Source organism: Somniosus microcephalus, chromosome 13 (assembly GCF_052327205.1).
Source record: "Somniosus microcephalus isolate GS21.2 chromosome 13, FLI_Smic_1.0, whole genome shotgun sequence".
Lineage (NCBI taxonomy): Eukaryota > Metazoa > Chordata > Chondrichthyes > Squaliformes > Somniosidae > Somniosus > Somniosus microcephalus.
In genome coordinates, this window is record NC_140999.1 from 40,389,599 (window position 1) to 40,398,175 (window position 8,577).

Genomic DNA, 8,577 nt, shown 5'->3' on the forward strand with positions numbered 1-8,577 from the left:
CGGAGCAGGCTTGAAGGGCCGAATGGCCTACTCCTGCTCCTATCTTCTGTTTCTATAAAATGAGCTAAGTTTAGTTTAACTTATAAGCTGTGAACATGTATTATTGCAGTCAAATTAATAATCCCAAACTTACCCAAAAATCAAGTACTCCAGCACTGAGCATGGATGTAACTTTTGTGTTTACTTAGTATATGGGAGCTATTGAATTTCTTTTAAACTCAGATTCCTGCACTTATTGCTTAATCATGTAATGAGGTCACCCAGTGGTTTTTGTCATAGCTACAATGCAAGTTGCATTTAATTGGTCATTTATGGTTAGTTGTAGTTATTTTTCATTTCATCTCAAATGAAGCAATGAAATATTTGATAGGACAGAGGCCATTCCACTCACCAAAAGATGTCTCTCCACTACCTTAAGTTTAACAGCCTCCTGCATTTTCAGCACCCAATATTTTCATGTACTGCCCATCCTCTGGCACAGTCATATGCCACTTGCTGAAATGTTAATAGACTCAAAAGCAAAAATAAACACAGCTACAAAGGACTACATTGTGAAAAGAACTGGCAGCAGTCCTTACAATCTGCAAATTAGTGCTCCACTTCACGATGTGGAACAGTGGCGTACAAGCCAAGTCTGTGCTGAGGTCGCTGATCTCAGCAGACAGGGACACTACAAGTGGTTTCAGTGCCCCTAGATTAGGGAGGGAAAAAAAACTTGAGCCAGTGTTCACCTTCATCATTATTTAATGACCCTGGAAGGAAAAATGCAGGTGAGTGCGAGGAAAAATATACTTTTTAACGTGTGTTGTTTCCTCCCTTTTCAATTCTATTCATAGAAACAACTCACAATAGGATAATTGTGGTTTTCTGTGAGCTACCTTTGCGCTGCACAGAAAATACATTTATGGCACATAAACATCAATTAATATGCATCAGGCTGGAACAAAAGCACTGTCCTGTTAATGCAGGCTAGATGCTAGACCATCAGTTCCAGTTATCACTGAAATCAGATGGAGACACAAAGGATTACATACCTTGATTGTTTCTCAGGGGTACTTTGAGACACCTTGCTGCCTGACATGTCATTCTAACCATTTGCCCACTATGGCACACCAAAAGGTTACAAAACTCCATTCCCCCCTAAAGCATTCTAACTAACCGATAACCTGTGAATGGCTGTTTGAGGCAATGGAGATTGCAGCCATGTTGCCTTTTTTCCTATATACTTCAAAAGGAAGACATTGTATTGAAATTGAAATGGACATTGAAAAGCCCAGTTACCTGGAAAGTCGATCTGCACTCAGATGCAGGATCAGTCAACGCCTAGACCTGAACAAAAAGAATACCGCAGATGCTGGAAATCTGAAAAAGCAGGAAATACTGCACAATCAGATCAGGCAGCATCTGTGGAGAATGGACAGGCATTTCAGGTCCTGATGAAGGATCTACACCTGAATTGTTAATTTTTCTGTTCTCCCCAGCTTCTGCCCGACCTGCCGAGTTTTTGGTGTAAACTATAGACTTCCAAACATATGAAATTGACGGGCAGCAAGTTAGCGCCAGGGAGTTAGACTAGTTTTGAGTTTAGTGAGTAGACTTCTGTTGGGAAAGTAAGTAGCTATTTTGTTTTATGCAGAGGAGGATAGAAAACAATTATGTTGTTCATTTATGTGGCTTATGTTAATATTGTCAACACGATTAGGTTAGATAGTTGGTTGAAGCAAAGGGATTAGGATAAACACCAATATGGACTGGTTGGGCCGAGGCCGGTTTCTGTGTTGTAATTTCTGCATAATTCTGAAAAAAAAACTTATAGGCCCAAAGCCGACATCTCAAATTGTTACGTGTATATCCAGTTCATCTTTCAAAAGAAAATGGAATCACATATGACACATTCCCTAAGCCAGTGTAAAGCGTAAGGGTTTTGTTACAATCCTTGGGTCCAGTCACCATTTACCTAGATAATGGTGGAAAAGGCAGAATCTAGATTATAGACTAATGAGGTCTCTTTATAGGAGTTGCCAGTGATGTTGAATGAAAGAAAATATCTAGTGTAGTAACCCAAAAACAACCATGAGAAAGACCTCAAACAATGCCTCAAAAGCATTTCATTTATGACAAATTACTTTTGTTGGTTAAAGTTGGCCAAGATATCAGAGTACCAGGCCCCTACTCAAATAGTGCCATGGGATCTTGTCTACTTGAACCACTGAAATAAGCAGTAGGGGCTTCGGTTTAATGGGCCCTCTGAAGGATGGCACTTTGATAATGCAAGCACTCTCAGCACTGCACTAAGTACCAGCCTGATGTATATGGTCAAATCCCAGAATGGAGTTTCAACCTACAAAGGTCAGGCTCAAACCTCCAAAGTGCCATCAAGCAAATCAAACATAAAACAGGATCCCCTCCTATTATGTCTGTGAATGATTGGGACACGGACAGCAGGAGTTGAACAAAACAAGTCTTTACTGATGGAAGTCAATAGTGAAACTGAAAACAACAGAGGCTCACTAGCGCCTTTTATACAGGGGTGGTCACTGCCGGTACTGCAGTCTGAGACCAGTTATTCTCTTAAAGGTACATACACAACAATTCCTCCCCTTTTAGATAAACAGTACATAACATTCATTTAACAACTAAATGATAACTAATTACAATCACAATTACGGTTGCTAGATACATTGGTTAAGTTTAAGCAATTATAAGTTCAGTCTTTGAGGAGGCTTCCTGATTCTGTCTGGATAATGCCTCTTTGGGGTATCAGGTTCTTCTGGCAATGTTGAGTCGGGATCAATGTCGTTGTTTGGTTCATCTGCTTCCAATATTACCGGTTCTGCGGTAGCTGCAATTGGTACGTCGATTTCATTGCCAGGTGTATCAGATCGTGGTGTGGAGTTGACGTTTTCCAGTGACTCTAGAATCTGGTCAGCATGGCGTCTTACAATGCTCTCTCCAACGTCCACGGTATACATGAGAGGTCCTTGCCGTGTACAATTCGTTCCTGGCTGCCATTTCTCAGTGCGGTAGTCCCGGGCCAAAACTGGTTGACCTATCTTAAAACTCCTGGTCAGCCTTTCATTCATATTTTGAAACTGCCTGTTCTCCACATCTCTTCGGACGTTTGGCTTAACCAAATCCAAGCGGCATCGTAGTCTTCGATTGAAGAACATCATGGCTGGAGTTTGGTTGGTAACCGCATGTGTCGCATTCCGGTAGGCAAACAAGAAGTTGTCCACCTTGTGTTGTAGGGGTATATCTTCATTACACATTGCCTTGATAGCCTTCTTGAATGTTTGGACAAACCTCTCGGCCAATCCATTAGTGGCTGGATGATATGGGGCGGATGTGTAATGCTTAACACCATTGTTCTTTAAGAACCTCCGGAACTCTTCAGACACAAACTGTGGTCCATTGTCAGAGCAAATCTGTTCAGGCAGCCCATTCCTGGTGAATATGGTTCGTAAAACTGTGATAGTTTTTCCGTGGTGGTTGAGGACATTTTTATTACCTCTGGCCACTTTGAATGTGCATCCACCGCGATTAAAAACATCGCGTCCATGAAGGGACCAGCAAAATCAATGTGCACCCTTTGCCATGGAGATGAGGGCCACTCCCATGGATGCAGAGGAGCTTGTGGTGGGGCGTTTTGGACCTTCTGGCATCCTGCACAGCTCTTGGTCATCTCTTCGATTTCTCTATCGATTCCCAGCCACCACACAAACGCTCTGGCTAAGTTCTTCATTTTTACCCCACCCAGATGACCCTCATGAAGCTCATTGAGCACTCTATCCGTCAACTTAGGTGGAATTACTACTCTGGGTCCACACATCAAGGTTCCTCTGCACACTGACAGCTGTTCTCTTCTCAGCGAGAATGCTGGCAGCAGTGGTTCGCCATGTGCTGGCCATCCCTTCACCGTTAAATCATAGACCCGTGATAGTGTCGGGTCATTCCGTGTTTCCTTTTCTATGTTTGCATTCGTCACAGGGAGACATTCGACTATAGTCGAGTGGAATAACTCCATTGGATCCACTGCAAGGTCTTCTTCCACCGTCGGCAACAGTAGGCGTGACAATCCATCAGCATTCCCATGCTGTTTAGTTCCTTTGTACTCGATGTCATATTGGTGCGCCCCTAGGAAAAGGGACCACCTCTGCAGCCGTTGTGCTGTCATTATCGGTACGCCCTTCTGAGGGTTGAAAATGGAGACAAGAGGTTGATGATCGGTTAGTAGAGTAAATTTTTGACCGTGCAGGTAGTGATTGAACTTCTTCACCCCCCACACTAGGCTGAGGGCCTCTCTGTCAATCTGGGCGTAGTTACGCTCGGCAGAAGTTAACGAGCGTGACGCAAAAGCTATCGGCCTCTCTAAACCATCAAGGAATTTATGTGACAGTACCGCCCCAATGGCGTAGGGAGACGCATCACACGCCAGTCTGATCGGCAGTGCTGGGTTGTAGTGAACCAATACTTCCCTTGAAGTGATTAAGTCCTTACTCTTCTGAAAGGCCCGCTTACAATCATTGCTCCATTTCCATGCTACCCCCGTTCGTAGCAGGGCGTTCAGTGGGTGCAGAATTGTCGACAAATTCGGCAAAAACTTATGGTAGTAATTCACCAATCCGAGGAATGACCTCAGTTGCGACACATTTTCAGGTGCTGGGGCCTTAACAACCACTTCAATTTTGTCAGGGGACTTATGTAACCCCTCTTCATCAATCACGTGGCCACAATACGATATCTGTTTCTTAAAAAACTCGCACTTGGGGCGGTTGGCTCGTAGTCCATGTTCCCGTAGTCTAGTGAGCACCTGTTCTAGGTTGTTAAGGTGTTCACTGTCATCTTCACCTGTCACAAGGATGTCGTCCAAGTAACACTGAGTCCCCGGAATCCCTTGCAGGACTTGTTCCATCGCTCTTTGCCATATCGCCGGAGCCGATGCTACTCCGAATACCAATCGATGATACTGGTAAAGACCTTTGTGAGTGTTTATCGTGAGATACTTCCTAGAGGACTCTTCAACCTCCATCTGCAAATATGCTTGTGCTAAGTCAATTTTTGTAAAACGCTTCCCTCCAGACAGTGAGGCGAAGATGTCTTCTATCCTTGGAAGAGGATATTGTACTGTGTGAAGGACTGGGTTCACCGTCACCTTGAAATCCCCACGGATGCGAATCTTCCTTGGATCCCCGGACTTATTGCTTAACGTTTTCTTCATGACAGGAACGATGGGTGTCGCCCACTCGCTCCAGGCGACCTTAGACAACATGCCTGCCTTCTCCAGATTCTCCAGCTCTGCCTCGACGGCTGGGCGAATTGCATATGGTACCGGTCTTGCTTTGAAAAACTTGGGAACTGCATTCTCTTCTATTTTTATCGAGGCGGTTACGCCTTTAAGCGTGCCCAGTTCTTGTTGAAATACCTCTTTGGCGTTAGCTAAGATTGTTGACAATCGTCCAGGAGTGACGTCTTCATCTTTTTTACCGTCCACCGTCATTGCATGAATGGAGTGCCAATCTAAGTTTATCTTCCTGATCCATTCACGTCCCAATAACGGTGGTCCACCATTTGGCAGTATGTACAGATACAATTTCCGTATTTTCTTGCCGTTGTATTCGACAGGCACCCTTATTTTTCCTCTGGGGTATACATTTTGCCCCGTATACGTCGTCAAGACGATGGATGTCTCTCTCAAGGGTATGTGTGAGAATAGCCGCTCGTAGTCTCGTCGATTCATGACGGTTAGCGCTGATCCTGTATCCAATTCCATTTTAACTTGGGACCCTGCTATCGTGAGGGTGACCCAAATGGTTCGGTGATCCTCTTTTGCGATTACATTGTGAAGTTTGAGACAGCTTAGTCTCCTGTTCCCAGATTCACTATCGCTCATCTGGTCTTCGGAACTACTGTTCATCATCTTTTGTACTTTCTTGTACGGTTCCTTAGTAGCCTTTTTGTTGTCACTGGTCTTCTTCCCAGACCTGCAAACTCGTGCAATGTGTCCCATCTTTCCGCATTGCCTGCATATTTTGTCTTTGGACCAGCAGTCCTTCTGGTCATGGTTAGTTCTACCGCAGCGATAACATTTTGCAAATCCCCGTGTCATTTCGTGGGTGCCGTATTCCTGTGGCTTTTGTTGAATTTCTGCAGCTCCCCTGGCTGCTGCTTCATACGATACTGCCACACTGAAAGCCTTATCTAGCGTCAGCTCTTTCTCTGAGAGTAACTTCTTCTGTGTTCCTTCACTCAGGAGTCCACAGACAAATTTGTCCCGTAGGGTATCTGCCAGTCCTGCTCCGAACTGGCAGTGCTTTGATAGCTTGCATAGTTCCGTAAGGTACTCAGCATTGCTCTCATCTTTATGCTGAGTTCTCCTGTGGAATTTAAATCTTTCTGCTATCAACAGCGGTACAGGGTTTAGGTGTTCCTGTAGGACAGCAACAATTTCGTTAAAACTCTTCACCTTTGGTTTGGCTGGAGTAATCATGTCCCGCATGTGGTAAACCACTTTTATCGTTACACTATAGTTATCACTGTTGTATTGTTATCACCGTTATCACTGTTGTATCACGATACGAGGTCGCCTCTTGTCGCGCTGTTATACCTGGGCTGACCACCTCCGACTCCGCCCATGGCTCCACCTACCTGCCCAGGTATAAAGGTAGTCGACTGGCTGGTATTCCTCCTTGTTGGACCCGATCACCCACGAGGGTGGGCTCTGTTATTTAGTCAATAAAAACCTTTAGTTACGTTCCTAACTCGTCGCTTTTTATTGGACGAATTGATAGGTATATCAATTTTATTGACTAAATTTTAAAGATGTCTACTACTGACCAGCCAGGAGCCCTCCCAGAAGCACAGCCACAGCAGCTTTCAGACACCGGGCTACACCAGCCACACCAGCCGGCTTGGCTGCAAGCCCTCAAACCACCGTACCTGGATCTAAACCCACAGGCAGCAAACTCAGCCCTCAACTTCAAACACTGGCTGGACTGCTTCGAATCCTACCTGGAAGAATCCGGCGCCCCGCAGAGATCCAAACTAAGACTTCTGAACGCCCAAGCGAGCCCGAGAGTATACGCACTCATCCAGGATACGACTACATACGAGGCCGCTATCAACCTACTGAAACAGCAGTACCGCAGCCCGGTAAATTACATGTACACCAGGCACCTCCTAAGATCCCGCCCGCAACAGCCAGGAGAGTCTGTAGCTGAATTTTTACGGGCGCTAAGAGCACTCGGCAGGAACTGTGACTTTAAAGCGGTGACGGCTGTTGAAAATACGGAAGATAATATCCGCGATGCCTTTGTGAAAGGCCTACGGTCCGACTACTCACGGCAAAGACTGCTTGAAGCTAAAGACCTCGACCTGGACAAAGCTGAAGCCCTCGCTCTCTCCCTGGAGGTGGCCCATCAGGACCAGGAGGCGTTTTCCAGGTACTGCTCGCGACCCTGGGACTCGGGCCCGACCCCTACCGCAATACCCTTCGCAGCACCGCCCCCGGGACCTACCTCAGCGTCGGCGGCCCGCCACCCCCGGTACCGGCTCCGACATCGGGCACCCGCGATCGGGCCGCCGGCTGCTTCTTTTGCGGCCAGGAGAAGCACCCGAGGTCGCGCTGCCCAGCCAGGAACTCTACCTGCTCAACCTGCAGGAAGAAAGGCCACTTCTCTAAGGCCTGCAGGAGCGGATCTTCAGAGGCCAGCAGTGCCTCATGCGAACTGTGGGGGCGGCCATCTTCTTTCACGGCAACTGAGGCCAGTATCCCCACACGTGAGTCATGGGGGTGGCCATCTTTGATCAAGGCAACCAACCCCAATAGTGCCTCATGTGAGTTATGGGGGCAGCCATCTTCTCCGCCATTTTGTCCTACCTCGTGGGAGACGCCATTTTACCCACCACGCCCGACTGCCACCGGGCCCCCGGACCCGACGACCGCCTCGCCCGCAGACGACAACGACTCGCTTACCTACACGCTAGCCTCCGTCACTCTGGATCAAGCCCGCCCACACCACCTGTCCAAGTCGATGATGGACATCAAAGTAAACGGCCACGCCACGACCTGCCTGTTCGACAGCGGAAGCACGGAGAGCTTCATCCACCCAGACACGGTGAGCCACTACTCCCTCCCTGTCCTGCCAACGCGCAACCAAATCTCGATGGCATCGAGGTCCCACGCCACGGACATTAGCGGCTACTGTGCTGTGACCTTGTCGGTTAAGGGTACAGAGTATAAAAACTTTAAACTCCTCGTCCTCCCCCAGCTCTGCGCTGCCGTCCTACTAGGGCTGGACTTCCAATCCCACCTCCAAAGTGTAACCCTAGCATACGGTGGACCCCTCCCCCCACTCACAGTCGACAACCAGCGAAGGTTAAACCGCCCACCGCGTAACACCTGCAGCCTATCCACCCTCAAGGTGCCGCCACCTTCCCTGTTCGCTAACCTCACCCCCGACTGCAAACCCGTCGCTACCAAGAGCAGGCGGTACAGCGCTGGGGACAGAGCTTTCATTAGCTCTGAGGTGCAGCGTCTCCTGAAGGAGGGCATCATCGAGGGGAGCAACAGCCCCTGGC